Source organism: Mauremys reevesii, linkage group 7 (assembly GCF_016161935.1).
Source record: "Mauremys reevesii isolate NIE-2019 linkage group 7, ASM1616193v1, whole genome shotgun sequence".
Taxonomy (NCBI): Eukaryota; Metazoa; Chordata; order Testudines; family Geoemydidae; genus Mauremys; species Mauremys reevesii.
The window spans coordinates 122573215-122595028 of record NC_052629.1 but is presented as its reverse complement, the minus strand read 5'-3'; the positions used below and the strand labels follow the sequence as shown (position 1 = coordinate 122595028).

The window sequence follows — 21814 nt, the reverse complement described above, 5'->3', positions numbered from 1 at the left end:
GCCATAGTTTGCTCACCTCTGGTGTATATAAAGGCCGCTTATACTACACTATATTAAGTACAGGGTTAGATTGTAACACTAAGATTAAAAGCCTTTGTGTCTGAGGGATCTTTATATGCATGTTACAGAGCAGGCCTGCACAACTCGTAAAGCGGCGAGGGCCACATTACTCCAAAGAAAACAGCTGAGGGCCAACCCCCCCCCCCCCGGCCCCGCGAAAACACCCCGCTCCTGCACTGCCCAGCCCTGCAGAAACAAACCCTCCTTCTCCAGCGCCACCCCACCAAAACAGCTGTGGGCCAAAAAGGAAGATTGGGGGTGGGGATTTTAAATCAACCAGGGGCTCCCAGCTGAAGAGGTGGCTGGGAGCCCTCAGGGGCAAATTAAACGGCCCAGGGCTCCCGGGGCTGGGGCAGGGATTTAAAAGGCCCAGAGCTCCTGCCGCTGAGGGGAGCCCGAGCCCTTTAAATCCCAGCCCCAGCCCATCCGCTGGAGCTGCGGCTGGGGCTGGGGTAGGGATTTAAAGGGAGCAGCGGCAGGGAGCCCTGAGCCCTTTAAATCTCAGCCACGGCCAGGAATCTCTGCTGGCCGCCCAGAGCCCTTTGACTCCCGGCCGCGGCTGAGATTTAAAGGGCTCTGGGCTCCTCGGGGCTGCGGGCAGCCCAGAGCCCTTTGATTCCCGGCCACAGCTGGGATTTAAAGAGCTCAGGGTTCCCCGCCGCTGCAGGCAGCGCAGAGCCCTTTGACTCCCGGCCGCAGCTGGGATTCAAAGGGCTCTGGGCTTCCCGCAGAGCGCCATGTGCGGGGAATTTAGAATCCCCCCGCGGGCCACACGTGGCCCGCGGGCTGTATGTTGTGCAGGCCTGTTACAGAGAATACAGTAGTTTCAATGTATCTGTTAGGTATTTTATGCAGTCTGTTTCTTTACTACGTTACTGTATAATTCCTAAATATAATTCTATTGTGTTGTATTAAATCCTATGTATCTTTGCTAAGTCTTGAAAGAGTTTAAAATTGTCTGCTAGAGATGGCGGAGGGGGCATCACTGCCTCATCTGGTAATGAAGACAAGATGTTGGTCTGTGGTGTGACCTCTTCCTCAAGGTCATCCTCCTGTTCCTCCCTCACCTCTTCAGGAGGCTCAGAGGCTCAGGATACGAAGGCTGAGGAAGGGCGCCTCATTGGTTCATGGTAGGCCACACTAGATGTTCCGGAGGCATAATGTCTATACACCTCCCACAGGTCCCAGTAGAGCCACTGGGATGGCAGGAAGGATCCCGGTGGCTAGCACCGTGGTTGTCCATACCAGGGTGGTTGAAGGCCAGACGGACAGTACAGCTGTGGAGGCCCAGATTGGTAATGGGGACTATAAAGTGTGTGGAAGGAGCGATGGGAGACAACCTCTTCCTGCTTGCTGTCCAACTCTCCACTGAAGAATGGAGGTGCATGATGTAGAATCTCGAGCTCAGAGTAAACTCCGGTACCAAGTAGAGGAGACTCAGGTACCTCAGATAATGTGAGGTCTTTCAAGTATCTAAACTCCTGTGGAGATCCGTACCAGTGGTGGCTGCTGGTGCTGGGCCAACAGTATCAACGGGGTCGGCGACGTAGGCCAGGCTAAAAGCTACAAAGCTATTTGGCATACCACTGATGGTACTGAAGCTGTTGCCCATACTGAGGGAGCCTTCCCCAAGGATGGTCTCTGTCCTTCTCTCTCCCAGTTGGTACCGTTGCTTTGGGTCTTTAGGCATATCAATACTTTCCATTGGAACAGTACCATGCGAACTCTGGGTACTGCATTTGGACAGTTTTGGAGTCACTGGTAGCAATGATATTAAACATGCCAGGGATCTTTTTCAGCTGATTCAGGGCTTGCTCTGGGGACTCACCGCTCTCTTTTTTGAAGCCTTATGTGATGGCTCATGGCTGTCTTCTTAGCTTCACCGCCTTTAGATGTAGAGGGCTGTGGTGAAGACTCCCATCTTCTGGGGGAATCTTGGTATGGGTCTGAAGGCGGTTGGAGAGCTGCTTCCATTAAGAGTTTTAGCCTCAGCTCTCTATCCTTTCGAGACCATGGCTTCAGCTGTTGACAAAAAACACACCTCTCGGGAATGTGGTTTTTCCAAACACAATAGACACAATAGGAATGTCTGGGCATTACAGGGATGGCCTCTTTACAGGAGAAGGACCTCTTAAACCCTGGTGAACTGGAAACACCTTGTACTGGGAACTACCCCAGTGCAAGGTAAGAAGTAAACAAAGGTTTTTTAAGAGAAAAAAAATCAATGGAAACTCTAAAACTAACAAAGAAAAGATTAGTAACTAATTAAGTTTGAACAACAGGGTTAACGATACAATGAACAGACTGCTAATAGCTCTGTCTCTAGCCAGGGTGGTTGAGAACAAAGTGAGAGAGGTTCACCCTCACACTAGTGAGCCTCGAGACAGACTGGGGAGGGACAGCACATGTGCAGGCCAAAAGGACACTGCTACCAAAGTTCTCTAATCAGCAGCGCAGGGATGCAAGCATACCTAAAGTGAAGCACCCATAGGGACATTACTCAAAGTAAAAACATACTATTTCTTTATCCCATTAACAATCTACTGTGCAATTGAGTCCCCCTTTGAACTAATATGTACAAAAGGAAGCCCATCACTTAAGCCGCAAACAAAATACCTCCTAATTTTAACAAGAAAATTCCAATACTAGAGAATTTGAAGCCCATCTGTTTGTGTGCTTCAGGTCCTTCACAAACTACTTTATATCCAGCCTTTCAAGTTTCCGACTGTATGAAAGATAAGAACGTTAACAGTCATCTACCTCCCTGACCACAAGAAAAAAAAAATAACAGAATACAGCCAGAAGCCACCTCATAAAAAGGCAATAATTTAAAAAGTGACAAAGAGTCCTGTGGCACCTTCTAGACTAACAGACGTTTTGGCGCATAAGCTTTTGTGGGTGAATGCCAGACATCTGACGAAGTGGGTATTCACCCACAAAAGCGTATGCGCCAATACGTCTGTTAGTCTAGAAGGTGCCACAGGACTCTGTCACTTTTTACAAATCCAAACTGCCACGGCTACCCCTCTGATAATTAAAAAAGTGTTACTGTATACTTAGAAGAAATTAAAAGCTAACATTTTCAAAGGCTAAAATTAGAAATACTTATTAGTTATTTGTGTTTTAGAATCTCTTCTAAAAAAATAAGAAATTCACAGAGTTAAGTGATCTTAACTGTAAAATTTCCTAATAGCCTTTGTGCTCTTTGGTGGTAAAGTGCTCTAATCTCTAGTTCTTATTTGGCAGAATGTTGTCAGTGGGAGTTTTATTTGAGTAAGGACTTCAGGATCAAACTCTTAGCTTTCACACTGCATGAGGAAGACTATTTTTCTTTCAGTTGAGAGTCTGATCCTGTAAAGTGCAGAATGTCTGCTACTGGAGCTGAACACCCTCAACTCCCAAATGCTGCAATGAGAGTGGAAGTCATTTAGCACCTTATAGAAATGGGATTTAAGTATGCATCTTGAATACACCTTTAAATGTGATCCTGAAGTTAGCATGTAAGTGGTTAAAATAAGGTTGTAAATATCTATTTAAGATTTACTGCAATTTAATCAATTAAAATTATTTCTGAATCCTTATCACATTTTAATACATCAACATGATGTTGAAGTACTGCTCTCATTTAAAATTAGAATTTCTCCCTTTATGTATTTTTGCATTACAAGAAGTTTACTGCTTACTAATTTAGTTCTTTTACTATGACTCCAGGCTATGAAATACTTACCATATTCTAGAAAAAAATTAATTCAGTTATCCAGATCACTAAAAAATATTTATATAAAAAGATGTCTCAGATGATTTAAAAAAAATTAGCTGCAGTACTGTGTTGAACGGAACTTTCAATGAAAACCATGTTCAGGCAACAGTAGTTCCTCCTCCTCCCCGTACCCCCTGAAGATTTACCTTTTCAATGTGATCTATCAGACAATTTAGATCAAAAAAATCCAGGCCAGGCCAGGCCTAATAGTTGAAACTGCTTTTTTCTTTTTAATCTCCTGTAACTTTTACAAGTAAAGATTGGCAATTAACCACATTTTATTGCATTCACCAGGTAACAACATTAATTCCCAAAGGGGGTGACTTGAAAGAATGCAAAGTTAACTAATTTGTGTGCAAAAAGATATATACATAACTGTATGTCACTAACATTATAATTCTTACAAACTATTAATTGAAGAAAATGTAAAGTAAGAAGTTTCTAGGTTCTTAATAGCAATCTAAATGTTTCTAATGTACATTTGTAGTAACAGATTTTTTAAAAAGTCAGTTCTGAAGACAGACACGACCAGACTGATAGATGTGTACAGGGGTCTGAAGTGCCTCAATCAAAGCTACTGCAAGGTTTAGAGTTCTTTAATATGTATTTTCTATAATGCACGTTTATCAGTAATATTTAGTTATATACAATATTTTATATGTATACACACACACTGGACATGATCTCTTAACTTGAAAAAGAGTTGAGTAGATGCAATTTACGTTCCTTCAAAGGCCATGCCACCAGTTTTCCTCCATCATTCCTCAGGGCTGTTATGATTCAAGTTCACCTTCTTCCAACCGGGAGCAAAACCTCAGGTGGTATAAGTTGTCATACACCCACTGTCAATTTACACCAACCAAGGATCTGCCCATGACCCTTATTTCATGACAAGTGGTAAATTTCTGTGCATAAATTACATAGCCTATCAGTAATAAAGATTAATAAAATATATAAACAATCAGGGTAAAAATATTCATAAAATGCAGTGAATCTTTAATTGTGCCCATGTGGAATGTTCAATATTTTTAATTAAGAGACAATTTACAGCCACTAATTACAATTTACTCACATATTTAAATGTTTGGTTTAGATATATGCACATTCTTATTTCATGGTTAAGCATACCTCAAGTACTTCATAAGAGACCTCTCAATAAATTGATTATTCATATAACATTTTGATAAAAATATTTTATTTCCCAACTGAGCGCATGAGTATTTGTTATGCCTCCTATAAAGGAGCCAGATGCATTATTTTGGACTTTTATAAAGATGTTAGTAGCTTTGGACCCTAAAGGGGACATAGAACCAGTGCACAGGAAATACTGTAAATTACTCTGAGTGAGAGTAAAAGAAATACAGTCCTCTAGTTCCTGGCCTACTGAAAGCATAAGGCCCCTTCTGCTAGTGCCAGTTAAATGGCTTCTTCTGTTGCTCAAACAGTAGAGAAATCCTCCCCTCCCCCACAGTACATTTGTTCAACTTGTAATTGTGTTCAGTGTCTATAAGACATTGTTGAGGTCGCTGGTTGCCCCAAAGTTTTCCAGTGTATGTTTCATGAAGTATTATACTGTGGAAAATATTTGGGAGGGAGTAGTTCTACAACAGGTGGCATCTTCTCAGAAAAATACAATACTAGAAATGGCTTATGTTTTGACTGCTATTGATATCCTGGTCATACAGTCCAAAAACACACTGTAGAATCTCAGACTCTAGGCCTTATAACAGACTACACTCAACTGATATAATAGACTGCTCCTGAGTACTATGTATCTTATTTATTTAAGGTTGGCTTTATGATCTGAAGAGTCAACTTACATAGCAGATTTATTTAAGCATTATGAGTGTAGACTGTTTCTTTTCATGCATTTATGGTTGTTACCAAAAAAAATCTACAAATTTTAAGTTGGAAAAAATATGAAAACTTCAGAGGCAAATAAATATATGGCATATGGAGCCAACCCTTTTTTCTATTTATTCATTAAAAAAAAAATCTATCCATACCTCTAACATTGAAAAAAAATTAAAATCTTATCCAAAATAAACTCATCCATTCCTATGAAGTGAAAAAGTACTAAAATGCACATTTTTGTCCAAAGTTAGTCAAAGTACCAAGCTAACACAGAACCCCTTAATCAGCTTTCATGTACTACTCCTGCCTGAACACCTGAACATCCAATATGAAGTATGTTCCTTATTTTAAAGCTAGCAGTTGGCATCTTATCTACTAAATGCAGAGATAATGCTGACTTTCACTATAAAGCTTCAAACTCATTTTTTACCCACCATCCCACAATATACAGCTTAATTGTTTAAAAATACAATTGCCAAGGAAACTACATTGTGCTAGTTCAGTACTGAGAAAAATAGAATAATGTACTGAACTATCAGATTCCTAGCTACACAGGACTCTCACTAAGCAAAACATAAATCCCACATGGAAATATTAGTTAGTAGTATCTTTTTATAACTGAACCAAAAATATCAGCTGATGACCTAGATGCAACAGCACTCAAGAGATAAATAAATAAAAAGCAATCCAATAGTCAACATAAACTTTCACATAGGTGAGAGCTTTCATGGCGATTTATACTAGACTGTGCTTATGAGCATATTTTGTGCAGATGCACCCAATCACTAAAGGCTTTACCACAGCGAAGGATGACAATGTTGATTATACTGCTTGCTAGTTCCCTATTGACTAGAGATGTGCTTAAACACCAACCCTCTGAATTTACTTTTTACTATCTCTTCCACTGAGTAACCTGAAAATGTCTGTGTAATGAAGAAAATTTGCCATTCTTAAATAGTATTTATTACAGCCATACAAGTCTTAAATATTTAATAATGAAACATGCACTAAAAAGAAACTTAGAGCCTGAAATCCTTAGATGTCCCAGAACAAGAAATAAAAAGAAACATACATTTCTCTGTGTGATTTCAAATTTCCCTTACATAGGGAGTTAGTTGCTTTGCTACTGTATATTAATTAGATATGTGATGGATCCACTGGATACCAGATAATGTGGATTAAGTATCTAAAAAACTGTGCATTTGAAACCCAGACATTAGGGGGCGGGGGGTGACAAGACTCAAGCAGCAGCAGAAGGAATAAATGTTTGGGAGGATAAGCAACAAGATGAAATCTGGCCACACTTGAAATCTGAGTGACCATTTTAATTTTTTTTGTAAATTATTCCAGTCATGTTTTCAAATCAGTTCAAGTACAGAGAATTATCTCATGATTCATAGTAAAAGAATACTAACTTCTAATCATTGTATTGCAAACTGAAAGTCCAAATTTATCCCTTGCAAGCAATTTAACATTTTTAAAGTGCCTTTACTGTTCTTCAGTCAGTTTTCAGCCTAAGCAAAAATCATCTGAGAATTATCATTTACATTAATTTAGATTTTAATCCAGCAAAACAGTTAAGCTTGTACTTAACTTTCAGCACCAGCATTTTTCGAGGGTCAATCTGTTAGAAGATAGGACGTGAGGTGTCCCAAGGAACCTTTGGATGTGATAGTCTAAGTTTTGGTTTCATGACAGCAAATAACCTAGCCTGAAGCTGTTGGGGAGTCACAGGATTAGAAACTCAAGATTCACCTGGTGATTTGCAGTAGTTATTCTATTTAGCAAAATTAAATGATGTATATTTTTCTCTCCTGTTTCTCCAGGAGACTGGGGATTTGATGCGACCCTGAAAAATGCAGTGGCAACCAAACATACCTTCCCATAGCTGCTGCCACTTATACGAAAGCAAGTGCTGTTTTGGGCACACTACTTAATGCTAAATTTATATATTTCTCATTGGTAATTGCTTTTCGGTGTATACAACTACAAAGAGAATGTTTACCAGCTGTAAATCAGTGGTGGAGGAGGTCATGCTGGAATAGGAGAATGAGAGCTAGTGAAGCATCTGTTACTATTTATTCAGGTGTATTTATGCCCATTTTTAGATTCAAGACTTTTTCCCCCTTTTTTTCATGACTTAATACTAAGTGGTTACACTTCTTTCCTTTAGATTTAATTTTTGTTATAGATACCTAGTCTAAACCAGGGCTGCTAAACATCCTGCCTGCCTTTGACTCTGCTCCGGAAATGATATGGAAACTTGAAACAGGATGGGTGGCAGAAGGAAAGGAAAATCATTGGCAAGGGGTTTGGAATAGAGGGCGAGAGCCACAATAGGTCTTTCTTGTACTGTAGAACAGGTCTGATCTTTCCCCCATTGAAATCAATTATGAAACTCTCAATGGTGCAAGAACGGACCCAAAATAGTGTTAGCCATTGTATCTATTCATTATGCAAGTCTGCTTTTTGAACTATATTAGGCCAAATACAATGAAATCATCTTATAGTTAAAGGGGTTCCCCACTTTTCCCAATACTACTTCACTATAAGTAGAGTTTCACTAAAAAAGCAAGGGTATGCTTGGCAAAATGTCTCCTCCAAGGAGTGACAGCACGACCTCTCTTCACCTTCATGTAGTTTCAGGAGACTTCTAATAGTTGTAAGGGGAGCTACTGGGGCTATACCTTCACAACAAGCCGGGAGCAGCAAAGCTGACTTGACTCTTCAACACACACACACTAAGAGCAGCTATAAACTAGACCACAAACCAGGGATTCCTCCTTTCATTGGATCACAGCAACTTCTCTTCTTTGGCTGAGTAGAGGAAGATTCCAATGAAATTTTATGTCAAAAGTTATCTGATAATTGTTACATTCCTAGAGTTTTAGCACACTGATATCCACTTTTAATGGAGTGGAACCATCACTATAAGTGGAGTTTATGCTCACATGAAGAGGACTTAAAGTCCATTGCAATGTACTCAATCAGTTTGGAACTCTTCCACTACTTCACTATAAACAGAGCGTAAACCAGTGCACTAATTTAACAGCCTGTGCACCAGGGAATACTCTCCAGCCACAGCATTCCAGTCCTCTTATCTTCAAGGCTTCTGTTTATTTCTTCAATGAAAGAAGCTGTCCTTTTTCACTTAACCCAGAGGCTCCTGCAAAAGATCATCTATTCACTCCAGGGTTACACTCTGCAAGCCATCTGATTGGGGCTGCTCTACAGACCCCATCCACCAGGAACTCCTACATGAGCCTTCCTGCTCCTTTCAGGATTACACTCAACCTGCCTTTGACGTGCAAATTACATATGAGTTGGTTGGGTTCTTTCCCTTGACACAAGAACTCCTGAAAGAGCTTTCAAACTGTCTGCAGCTCTCCAGCTCAACTGAACTATTTGCTATCTTTTATGAGGACCAGATAATCTTCTAGCTATTTCCTGATCCCTATCCTCACAGCATCACCTGGAAAGCAGATGTCACTGGTGGAACTAGGCCCAATTCCCTTTAAAGGGCCAGCCAACCTGTGACACAGAGTTGCACTAGAACTAAGTTCACTATAAGCAGCTTTTGCATCACTTGCAACTTTCAAATCTTGATAGACAAATCAGCTCAGTATTAAAGACTTATTATCCCTAATAGGGTAAGTGCTGAACACAATAGCCCGATCATGTAGTATATTTGTATCTCTCTATTTTATGTTTGTGGAATTATGTAACAGTCAAAATAATGTATTATGTAACTTTAGGAAAATTCAAAAATAAATAAATTATTGATAGTCAATTCTCCAGTAAACCCTTAGGATACATCATGTTTCAATGTGTAAAAACAGTAGCAAATGGTGCAAAAACGTGTATAATTTGTGATCTCATCAAAAATATAAGCTAAACCCACACCTAGTTTGCGCTGAGTGGGTTTTTTTTAAAGAAAGCTCATATTATATAATTTAATGTTCACACTAAAAAGAGTACACATTGAGCAATAAACAAGGATCCTTGAAAAACAAATCATGCCAAACTTGATCACCTTCTTTGACAGAGTTATCAGTAAGGTAGAGAACGAGACAAGATAAACATAACAGACTGTAATGTAGCTTTTGATACAGTTCCTCTTTGAATTTAGAAAACTAAAAGTGAAATAGAAAATACATGATCCTGTTACAAATGTTGTAAAAGTGACTACAAAAATTCTGAAACTATGCCAACTGTCTGTATATGACACCTTCAGATACTGTTGTCATAAACTGTGTGCTAGGTGTAATGAATGTCAGGCCTAACTAGGCCAAAAGCATATGAGGAGGATCTCTCTCTCTCTCACACACACACCCTGTCAGTCTCATGTGGAGTAAGGCCACCTCTAAGCATACCTACTGGATCAGGTCCCACACACAACTTAGGCAGTCTAACTAGCTTGTGAATTGCACTGGGCCATAGGCAGGAGATAGGCACCCAGTGAAGCAGCAGTCCATATGCTCAGAGACAGAAACACAGGCACAGAGAACTTTTATTGCAAAACCTGAGATGCCAAGCAACTAGATGAGCCTACAGAATTAGGCTGAAGCCAACGGGGAGTTTTGTGGATCACAATGGTGCCTAAAAGGGGCCTTAGCATCCTAAGTACCTTTGTGAATCCCACCCTATGTGTTCATAGTGCCAACACAACAGGGCCCTAGTCTAGTTGGGGACCCTTGATGTTACTGTACCTATAGAGGTCCCGGGGGGGAGGGGGGTGTTCCCGCAAGCCTGCCCACATCTAAAGGATCCTCTCCTAGCCTCAGGGAGGAGCCACAAGCCCATGGCTCAAATTGGTGCTACTGTAATACAAGAAGTTAAGAGAATAAAATGGCTACAAAACTGAGTTTTTTAAGAAACAGGCAAATTTAAGTGCAAGTTTAATTTACATGACCATACAACTGCAAACTTCAGAAAAAAATCTGTTTAATGAGTGTACAGAAAAGGATTTGGGTGACAGATGACAAACTGAATATGAATTTCCTACACAGTACAGCTGCAAAAAAAAAAAAGGGCAAATCCTTTCATGTACATACAAGGTTATCACTTACAAGACAGAAGGATAATCCTGCCCTACGCAAAAGGTTATACTAGATGACCCAGGCAGTCTTTTCCAGCCCTAGCTTCTAGATTTCTGATTTTCACTTAGCAAAATGCATCATAATTCCAACTAGGTGCTCCCTGGTGCAGTATAGTGAATTAAAGGAACAGGTATGAATGGAAAACACTTAAAGTGACTATTTGCTGAATATTTAAAATGCTTACAACGTATACTTTTCATTTCCTCAATAACAAATCAAACATTACCCGCTGGATCGGCGGGTAGCGATCGATCTATCGGGGATCGATTTATCACGTGTAGTGTAGACGCGATAAATCGATCCCTGATCGCTCTCCCGTCGACTGCTGAACTCCAGAGGTGCAAGAGGCGGAAGCAAAATTAACGGGGGAGCTGCGGCCGTCGATCCAGCGCTGCGAGGACGCAAAATAAGTAATTTTAATTCGATCTAAGATACGTCGACTTCAGCTACGCTATTCTCGTAGCTGAAGTTGCGTATCTTAGATCTATCCCCTCCCCTCCCACTGTAGACCAGGCCTAAGCATGCAAAATATATTAACTAGAGCATTAATAAAGTCAGTGGAGATTAGAAGCATGTTTTCCAAGGACAGCAAAAGCAAGTCATTTGTCTTCCACTATGCGTTTAGATTCATGTCCTTTGCTCAATGCATTGGGAGTTTCGCATGTAAATCCTTACACAGATGTGAGGACACAAACTTGTAGCCTTTGGTACTTACACAGTAAGCAGAAACATCTGAAGAACAGATTCTGCCTACAACTGAAACAATCATCCACTTAAAACAACCTCTATGTAAAATTACCAATTAAAAAACTGCATTATAAAACATGTTTTAAGGAGAGTTTGTAAAGGGATTTAATTAAATTTCACATCAAAACTTCTACACACTGAAACAATAACAGCTAATCTTGGAATGTTGTTAGATTCAGCCAACAATAGACCTGTCTAAATAACATTAGCTGCGATCTTCCCATGGAAAAAAAGCTACCCCCACTGAAAGAAGCAACAAATAAAGCTTTCACACTAAGTGGCAGAACTGACAAGTGAACTAAATTCGGCTTTTATGAGAACTCCAAACCTACCATTCAAATGGAAAAAAAAATGAAAAAAAAACCCACAATGTCTATGTGGAATTTCTTTTTAGCACATAGAATGTAACTTTTAAAGACCAGAATACTGCTCAGCTGTCATTCAAAGAAGATCTAAACCTCTTCCGAATATCTTAAAATGCATTGGAGGGGAATGTTGGACATAGACATCTTGCCCAAGGGAAAAAAGGGTGAAGTACTTAATTCAAGTTTTCTATTAGGCATTTCAATGATTCAATTTTAAATTAAGTGGCCAAGATCCTACCACAGAGAAATAATATTCTGGAATGTCTTATTTAAATCACTGACATCAGCTATTTGAAAATAAATTACTAGGCAATCTGCCCACAGGCAGAGCACATTGTGTGCAATTATTCTTTCAAGTGAACTTTATAGATACATGCTTAAGAATGTTGCAATTTAAGATTTTTAATTATATTACATGCTATATCTAATTGTCCCAAGAGTTATACCGAAGACTTTTCTTCATCGAGTAACTGACTTTAAAATGTTATATACACACACAACATTAACTGTTATTTAAACTAATCCCATCATAAAACCAAGGTCAAAATGACCAAAATGATTTTACTAACTGATTCTTCCATCGAAGTTCTTATGAGTTTGATATTAATTTCCTAATGGGGATGTTAATAATTTACAAAGGACAGAAATTAAATTTGTACTCCAGAGAAACATATCCTCCTTATTAAAAAAAAAAAAAACACTATACACTATTGCTACCACTATTATCGAGCTGTCACTCAGTCCACACACTAGACTTTTTCCCATTAAACTCTTTAGAGTTCATATTTAAGGAGCTATGTCAAATCTGATTGCTCAGCTAAGGTTTATAAAGCACTCTGAAGATGTGAAGAGCTATTATTTTATACCCACATTTTAATTTAAGCGACTAGAACAGGACGAAGAGATTCTGCTGGAGTCTCAATCCTGCACCTAGGTTGAGGGGTTGGATGATTGTTGCTGTTTTTTAATGTGATCTCCCACAGATGACACTATAGAAAAATAAATTGCCTTGGTGCCGCGGAAATACCAACACTTCCGCAGTCCCTGTGGCAACGAACCCTCCTCCGTGGGCCAGGCTCCCGCAGAGGCGTTTTCACGCGAGATGGGAAAGCCCCCGTGTGATGCTGAAGCCGTTGAAAACGGCCACTCCCGTTTTAAGCGGAGGGTTCGGTAACTGCCACGGGGCGGGGCGCGCCTCGCGGGAAAGGCATCTGAGCTGCTAATAGATCTGCCCGGGAATTGAAAAGGCCGAAAGATGCCCACCCACGAGCGCTTGCTCCAGCCCTGCCCGGCTGCAGGGCAGGGAAACAGGGGGTTCCCCCCCCCTCAGCCCAGCGCCCCGCGGAGACCGCCAAAGCCGCGCGCCCTGCACCTCCGCCCTTGTGGGCGCCGGCCCGCGCCTCCCACCCAGCCCGCACCGGAGCGTCCCTGACTCCTTCCTTCCCCTCCCCCACCCTGAGCCGCTCCGGCCGCCGAGGAGTAGGGACTGGGAGGGGGAAACAAAATGGAGACTTACACTCCGACTGCTATTGCGCGTGCGTCAAGCCGGGATGGGAGCGGGACGCGCCGGCGCCCTGACGTCACGCACCCGGGTCTCGCTCAGTGAAAGCCGTGAGGTTGGCGCGGATTCCCGCCGCGCTGACAGGAGCGGTTAGTGCGCATGCGCAAGGCGCCCTTTCTTCTGAGGCGGGGTGCCCCGCCCCACTCTCTTCCCTGAGGGGTTGACCGCGGAGCCTGGGCGCGCTGAGAGGGCGATTCATGGGCAGTAATCAGGGGGCTGGTGCGTGGTGCCCGACCCTCGTGCTGCCTCACGCTGGCTTGTACTGCAGCCCCTAGGGTGGGCCTGAGACCGCCAGGAGTCACGTCAGGCGATGAAACCCCAGGGCTGTGCCCGAGCCGCGTGGGCAGCCCTGCGCCGACCCCAGCCCCGAGGGCAGTGTCACCGGCACAGGCAGCAGGAGCCCTGCATGCTGCCATGGACTCCACCCCTGTCCCCCAATGACAGCACAGGCAGCCTCCCCTCCTGATGCAGCCCTGCCATCCCCCATGTAACCCACCCAGATACCAAGCAGGTCCCAAACTTCAACAATCTGTGAACCCCCTTCACTAAAATAGTGTGTCTCACTAACCCCCTCTTAAAAATGAATATTTCCAGGGACTTTCTCCTTTACCTGAGTTTAAATGATAAAAGCAGTGATCTTGGAAATATAATTTTTTAATGACATGCTTATTACACACTATTAATTATTTATCATTACAGTTTTTTTACTACATTATGAAAACTGCAACACTCTTCCAAGATCTCACTTTCGTCGCTTGTATCACTTTGACTAAGCCTGTTATAAGACAAGGCTCCTATGTTTCATCAAGGAGTATCAGATGTGAAACAGGAGGAAGGTATTTAAGAAACCAACTCAGAGTTCCTCCTACACAAGCATTTAGGTCTTGAGCAGTCCAGGCAAACAATGCACATTACACCAAAGCTTAAACTTGTTCTCCATCATAATTTTAAAAACAGCAAAAAAAGTCCACCTCCCTTTCCATTTCTTACAAGGAGTCTTGAAGTTTAAATCTCCTCAACGTGATAGATATGCTTGCTTTGATCTGCTTAGCTCTTGGAAGTCCAAGGATCCAGGCTGGGGTTTCCCCCTGTAACATTTCATGAACAATCAGGGTTTCACAAACCCCGGTTTGGGACACCACTTCTGAAAGGTTGCCAACCCCTGTTATAATCTAATGATAGAATAACCATCAGTGTAGGGTGAGTCTGCCCTATTTCTCAGCAGTTTGTCCTGGCATTCTCTGTGACCCAATGAGGTACAGTGACACACTTCTGTCTATGTGCTTGTTGATCCCCTCAAATCATTCTAATACCGGTATATCCATGAGGAATGATTTCCTTTTACACTAACAGTGTTGACTTACCTGCCACCATTTTGCATGAGGAAGGGAAGTCTCTAATGTAGAATCATAGCGGAGCCAGCAGGGATTCTTAAAATAGACCAGGAGTCGGCACCCTTTCAGAAGTGGTGTACCAAGTCTTCATTTATTCACTCTAATTTAAGGTTTCGCATGCCAGTAATACATTTTAACATTTTTAGAAGGTCTCTTTCTATAAGTCTATAATATATAACTAAACTATTGTTGTATGTAAAGCAAATAAGGTTTTTTAAATGTTTAAGAAGCTTCATTTAAAATTAAAATGCAGAGCCCCTCAGACCGGTGGCCAGGACCCAGGCAGTGTGAGTGCCATGGAAAATCAGCTTGCATGCCACCTTTGGCATGCGTGCCCCATAGGTTGCCTACCCCTGAAATAGACCATCATTGAGGCTGCAGGCTTTGCTGATCAGCCCAGTGTCAGACACACAATATGAGGTGTAACTGGCACACAGCTAAACCCTCATTCTGCAAAAGCAATCCACCTTAGCATAGCACATGATAGCACAGGATGTAGCTCCCTGCTCCCCCACCTCCACACACACAAGTCAATCTTCTAACTATCTCTGCTATCCTGCTTACTCCCTAAGACATTTGACCTACCAACCCACCTGACCTTCTTGCCTTTACCCTCAAAAGTTGTGCCCCACTGCAACTCCTGTCAAATTTGTATGTGAAGGGAGTTAAATCAATCAACATGACTGCTGATTTTGGGCACCTCAATTTTTGGATGGCCAGCCTGAGACACTGATTTTCCAAAAGTGCTGAGTACCTATCCTCTGCAATCAGGCCCTTTAAAGGTGTCTCAAGTTGGGCACTGAAAAATCTCTAATCATATTTGAAAATCTTAGCCTTGGTTTTAAACTAAATTAGAGGTAAAGGGTTAAAAAGCTTACCTCTTATGCATTCTCTTTCACTGACATCATATACTACCCCCAATCAAGGGATAGTGAGGTATTCATCTTGCAAGTATATTCCTTTATCCTTTCATCTGTCTTCCCTCTTTTTGTACTTGGCATTTTAAATGTACTTTTTCCTCCTTTCAGATACTGAACATTCAGAAGTGGCTGAAGAGGCAGGCATGTTAAAAAGAAGAATGTCTTTTGTCTCCCTCAGCCTTCAATGTATACAGTCATGAGTGTAAAACACAAACATTGTACAGAAAAACTGAAAAAATCCCGAGTTCAGTAAAATGGCATATCCTAGAATTTGGTTAAGCATGTCAAAAAGTTAAAACTGATGAAGGGGGGAAAACTACGAGTATTATTGAACAGTATTAAAAGAAATTGGAAAACCTGAGCTTTTCCAATAGCTCTTCTCATAATTCTCCATTTCTAATGCTATAATCTCTCTATAACCAGAGATTATGCATTACATAAAGAATTATAACAGCTAAATTTACACAAAACAGATGAAGAGGTGGATTACTACTAGAGCAGAAGCTTTTGTTTACCAAAAGATGGCTTTAAATATTCTGCTATTAAGGGAGGAAAGAAATGCAAACACATGAAGCAAAAAGTCATGCATGTTGCTAGACAATATTTCTAAAATTCAACTGAGCATGACATCTCTTGAAGACAAGCTGAGTAGAGATCCTGGGAACACACTCTTTTAGCCCAATAGGGACACTACACTTTTCCTCATTTATACTCAGCTGTTTACTAGTTAAGATGCAAAAATATAAAACTCTCCCTAATCCTTAGCAATACTACAAGCCTCAGTACTTCAATGTCCCAGGTGCTTCTAAAAGCAGTTTTCCCTGCCAAGTGAAATTTGAGACGCTATCTGCCATTGTGTTTAATGGGAATTGTAGGTTATTTTTCAATGAATTTCAGTCCAATATAAAACTGCTTTTATCTAAAAACTACAAATCCTAGAACTCATGATGTTGTGCAATGTGTATTTTCTCCTATGGGAAATTCAAACAAACTCTCTCTCTTCCCTATTTTCTTGGTGGCCAAGAAGTGGGAACATAATCATTGTGGCAAAGTAATAGTGGTATTAGTAAGTCTTATTTAATCTTAAAAATAAAAATAAATTCCTTACCAATTCTCTTCTCTCCATATGGCAAACTATGATTCTTTTCCTCATCACCATGTTTTTACCCAGTTTTGAGATTGACAGTGTATTTCTGTTTAATCCTGTTTATCAGATAACATTATTTATGATCTCCAAACAGCTTTGATACCAGGGTTTGGTGCTTGGATTCATTTTGCCAGTTATGCAGCAGAAAAGTAGCAAAACATTATAGGACCTGCCTAGACAGTTACAATGTTTTTATTTTTTGGAGCTCAATCATAAAACCAACAAAAGATTGCTTTGTTTTTATTTTTATAGAGTAGGTATATAGAATCCAGAGAATATTCTCCACTGGATTCTGACTACTTTAAAGCAAGTTTTGAGCCTCGTAGCTTTACAATATCCCTTTAATGGCTGCTGTTTTTTAAAGATTGTTTTGATTATGATTCAGTTCTTGTCCTCCCTCTAAACCTTTTACTCAAGCTACTGCACAGTCTGCAGTGGTCAACTAAACAGCTTCTTCTGTAAGGCCAGTCCACCATTTCTCCTAACTCAGCACTGGTCATTTCTCTTTTCCTCAAAAAGTGCAACCGTATTCATGTTTTTTGACATCGTATCAACAGCCCAACATCCAGTCAGAACAGCCTCTTCTGTGCAGCCAGCCATTCATTCCTCCCTATCAGATTGTCATCCCCAGATGCCTGCTGAGCTACGCCCTGTGTATTTCCCAGGACTGTACCCACAACACATCCACAAATGACTATTTTCAGTAACAGCACCACATCCTTTCGTGAGCCGCCTTCTTCACTAGCATGACAGCTGCAGCTGCTGACCACAGAACTGCCGCCTTTTGGAGTTGTGCCCTTTGCATTGCCCATGACTGAAACAGTCTACAAATAGCAAAAAAGTCTAATATAACTTTTTACTGAAAGTAGAGAGCTTGACAAATCAAGATGTCAGTGTTTTGCATAAAGTGATGACAGAGTGTCCTGAGTCTAACACATAAGAATACCTCTAAGCTACATACACAGATTATGATGTTTTTCTTTACTTTAAAAAAATATTGGTAGTGAAATCCAAGCCTCCCAACAATAACATCTGGAGGATGACTCTCAGGTATATCTAAGCATGAGAAGTGTATGCACATTTCCCTCCAGAAATCTGCAGTCACTGAACATGGCCACCTGCAGTGGATCCAATTAGCTATAGAATCCAAGAGACTAGCTGTCATAGTGTGCTTAATACAGTGAACAGACTGTTTTTATGAATGCAGGGGTAATGGCACAATTTCTCAATACTATGGAAAACTTACAAAATATACATGCAAGGTATAATTATAGAATGGTGCAAGTGAAAATTGTAAAGGATAATTGAAACTCCTACATCTTGAAAAAGAAACTAAAGAAGCTGTAGGATTTCTGTTTAGCTGAAGAAGGGCACACAACATTAAGCAACATCATTTTAATACAAAATGAATTGGGTCTTATCCTAAAGAAGAAAATAAGTAAGTTCCTAAGTGTTACTGAAAGCACTTATTTGAGTTATGAAATCTGTCAGGCAAAATACTAGCCAGGCTATATGAAAACAAAACATATACTACAGCAGTCAAATATAAAAGCAAGGGTTGGACAAACAAACCACAGTATACATGGTGTCTGCAAAGATTAAAAATTGAATGGAAGTATCCATGCTGAGAATGCTCACATTTTTGCTATCAAGGGCTAATGCTAAATTGGAGCTCTTCTTGCAAAATGTAGGGGAAAACTACTTTTCTGTTAACATGGTGTTAGGCCTAAATAAAAATATAGCAAGCAAAACAGTTATGCCAACCTGACTAAAGTCAAGCTAAAAAAAGTTTCTAAATAATCCCAAAGTAAAAAAGTGCTGCTAGTTCTCACTAAAAACAAGCAGCCCTTTGTTAATGCGTGCACTTGTCAATAAAAAGCTTTTAATCAAACCTTGCTGGTGTTGCCTGTCTCTCTATAAACAAACAACAAATTTCGCTGTCAAAATTAAAGTCCCCAACAATGGCATGACTTTGAACTCAGAGGATTTTAGGAAGAGTTTTCATTCAGAATTAGCAAATTTTCTTCTTTCAGATTTTCTCCAGCACTTGTACAGTGTAGAGAGGAACAAAGGTGCATAACTGATGTAGGAGATGGGCCTGTACATTGAAGGGAATGTTGGCTTTACTACATGCTCTTCCTGTCCCTTGAATCAGCAGCAGCTCCTCCTTGCAAACAATGCATTGCAAGCTCCATGTGAGAGGAATAGCTTATATGGAATACAGACCTTATACAAAATTTTAAATTTTACGTTTCAAGTGGGTTTCATCTTGATAGACTTTAAAGTAGCTTTCTTCTATACACATGAAGATTCCAGAAGATAAGCTGTTTGACTTAAACAGCTCAGTTCCAAAACCAGAAAGATTACTCTAACACCCTTGTTTCTGAGAGGGAACGGGAATTGATACAACTGATTAGTTCAAAGTTCAAAGGTGATTTTGCTGATGTATGTATGTATGTATGTTGAGTGACTAGTTGTTGCTAGGGTTCTTTTTCAAAAACTAGTTAAGGGATTTTTATATTGAACTTCCTGCAAACTGGCAACACATTGTCATTTCAGGATCTTTTCAGCCAGCTAAAACTATGCCAGCTTCCTCAGAATGGTCTCTTGTAGCCAATTTGTGATTTTTTTGTGGGGGGAGCGGGAAGATGTCACAGACTTATAGTCTCTACAGTATGTAAAACACTGAATATTTTTTAAAGTGCTGATTTAAGTGGGACTTTTCAAAGTTGATGTTTGCTAAAAGATGACCTAATTTGAACCTGACTGCATGACTCCAGGGTAGGTTTCACATCTGATATATCTGAAGACCTTGGATGGAGGTACTGCAAGGCTGAGTAGGTGAAGTTCACAAACTATAAGAATCAAAGGTATGGTCCAGAAATATTATCTTTTGGGATCAACAAGACACACATTCCAGAATCTCAAAGACCAGCCATCCCGGGAAAAGACGTCATGACATCAACAAAGTCTCTGCAGCCTTTCCCTAGTGTCGCTGAAACCAAAGGTCTGATAGCAAGAAGCAAGGTGTCAACAGAATATCACCATCTGGTTCCTTGACTGCAGTTCCAGCTCCTACTTTACATGAGTTCAGAACAGGGCCGGCTCCAGGCACCAGCTTATCAAGCAGGTGCTTGGGGCAGCAACTCCGGAGCGGGGCGGCATTTTAAGGTATTCGGCAGCAATTCAGCGGAGGGTCCCTCACTCCCGCTCGGAGTGAAGGACCTCCCGCTGAATTGCCGCAGACCGCAATCGCGGCTTTTTTTTTTCCGGCTGTTTGGGGCGGCAAAACCCCTGGAGCTGGCCCTGGTTCAGAAAACTGCAAGAGGTGAAGAGTTTGCAAATCCCTGTTATCTTATTTTTCCTCTCTTTTTGAGCTGGGAAGCATACCAACCTTTCTATAAGCTGTGAAAGTATGGTTGTATGTGTGTGTGAAAGCCCATACAGTTCACATAGGGAAGGAGTGAGAAAAAAAAATGTTTCCCAGGTTTAAACAGCCCTAAGCATCGTCTCATAAAATTATTTATTAGAGCGTGTTCTGTGGCCTATGTTAAAAAATCCTGAGTAACTTGAAATTGTCATCTGTAATTTGTGGTAAGCAAGAATTGTCAAACTTCTGCTTATTAAGAGTTTTATGTTAAAGTCTGTATTTTAATATCTCTGATGTGAAGTTGGAAACATTGATCACATAAGAATAGAATTCTAAGGAAGAGGCTTTATAATTGGCTCTAAGATTGTGGTTTAGAGATTAGATAACTTTGTTTTATTATTAGGTTCTTAACAAGCTCTTAATCATATATTTGATTAAGTTTAGTAAATTCTTTAGCTGGGGTTCAAAACAAAATGGACCTTTTTAGAGTCCTCTTTAGAATTTATAAGAATATTATTTTTACTATTAATTTGATTTAATTAATTTGATGATGTAACCTCAAACCAGTGTTGAGATTAATTTCTTGATTTCATCTTGATTGGAATGTTGTAATACTCCATTTCTACCTTATCTTAATATTACTATTAATAGCTTTGGTGATACAAACTTTATTAAACCACCTAAAAATAATGAAAATGTAAGAAGATAGCCACGTTTTTCTTTCAAAAAAAACAACATAGGTCCAGATATCTTTGACGACCTGGGTGGATGCCTAAGAGATGTGAGCCGGACATGGTGACTGGTGGGGGTGGGGGGGGAAGTATGGTTTTAAGCTAAAGGTATGTTGTTAGGTATCCACAAGGTTTGGCTTCTAGTCCTTTACATGCTGGATAAATTCATGGTGGCTAAGTCCATAAATGGCTATTAGCCAGGATGGGTAAGAATGGTGTCCCTAGCCTCTGTTCGTCAGAGGATGGAGATGGATGGCAGGAGAGAGATCATTTGATCATTGCCTGTTAGGTTCACTCCCTCAGGGGCACCTGGCATTGGCAACTGTCGGTAGACAGATACTGGCAGATGATGGACCTTTGGTCTGACCTGCACCTTTCTCTTGTTCTCTTATGTATGCCTTCCCTGCTGCCTCTTCTAAAAGACTACTATCCCTGATTCAACTAATGGATTATGCAGTAGAGAAACCACTGTGAAACACGCATGGATTTTTAAAGTAAATCTTCCTTGGCTGTCATTTTTTCTGCAGATTGTACAGTTCAGAATACAAAGCCAGTTCATACCACAACCACATGAAACTTCTGAGCAAACCAAAATTAATGTGAGAAGCAAAAGAGGAATTACAGAAAAATGTTGCAATTCTAAAAACTGATAAGGCTGTTGAAGACCTGAGTTGGCAAGACAGATATCCAACAAAGACATCAAAAAAAATTAATTCTACAAGCATTTAGGCTATATGGGGACATTTAAATGTGGCATAGAATGCTTGCCTAAATAAGTAAAAAAAGACACAAAAATAGTTCCCCAT

General features: G+C 40.6%; 1 protein-coding gene across 28 annotated transcripts in view; it reads right to left on the bottom strand.

The window, feature by feature from the left end:
* Window positions 1–13553, bottom strand: part of FHIT (fragile histidine triad diadenosine triphosphatase) — a 997853-nt gene extending 984300 nt beyond the window's left edge. For 20 of the 28 annotated variants that reach the window (XM_039481728.1, XM_039481723.1, XM_039481722.1 and 17 more), the window contains exon 1: window positions 13402–13553. The gene's annotated coding sequence lies outside the window, so the exon portion shown is untranslated. Of the gene's footprint in view, window positions 1–12755; window positions 13257–13401 lie in introns of those variants that run through there. The other 8 variants (XM_039481712.1, XM_039481739.1, XM_039481741.1 and 5 more) reach the window with 5 other exon arrangements.
* Window positions 13554–21814: the final 8261 nt, after the last annotated feature.